Genomic DNA, 408 nt, shown 5'->3' with positions numbered 1-408 from the left:
TGTTCGTCTTCTTGTCACGTAAGCTCCACGCTGCACGTCTCCGTGTGTTGAAAGTCTGCGCGATGGCAGGTGTTTGGTTTATTCTGCCGGTGAAGTTTGACGGTCCAGCCCCCTCAGCTCTGCTTCCAACGAACCGCCTTTAACAGTGAAGAGGTCAGGAAAATGCAGATAGACAACACAAAGCATAATGCCACATTAGATGTTGTTTACATTTTAGTAAATATTGCTCATTATAGGTTTGTTGTCACGTGTTGTGACAATGGAATCTGCCATTAAAAGCCTATTATGCGACTTTAGGGCAATTTAAGCAGTAATAATGAAACAACTATTCATGAAACAGCAAAACATTTAAAAGGCAACATACGATAATTATATGATGAGTTGTATGATAATTATATGATTAAATCA

The sequence above is a fragment of the Garra rufa genome, chromosome 15, assembly GCF_049309525.1.
Source record: "Garra rufa chromosome 15, GarRuf1.0, whole genome shotgun sequence".
Taxonomy (NCBI): domain Eukaryota; kingdom Metazoa; phylum Chordata; class Actinopteri; order Cypriniformes; family Cyprinidae; genus Garra; species Garra rufa.
This window is presented reverse-complemented; position numbering follows the sequence as displayed.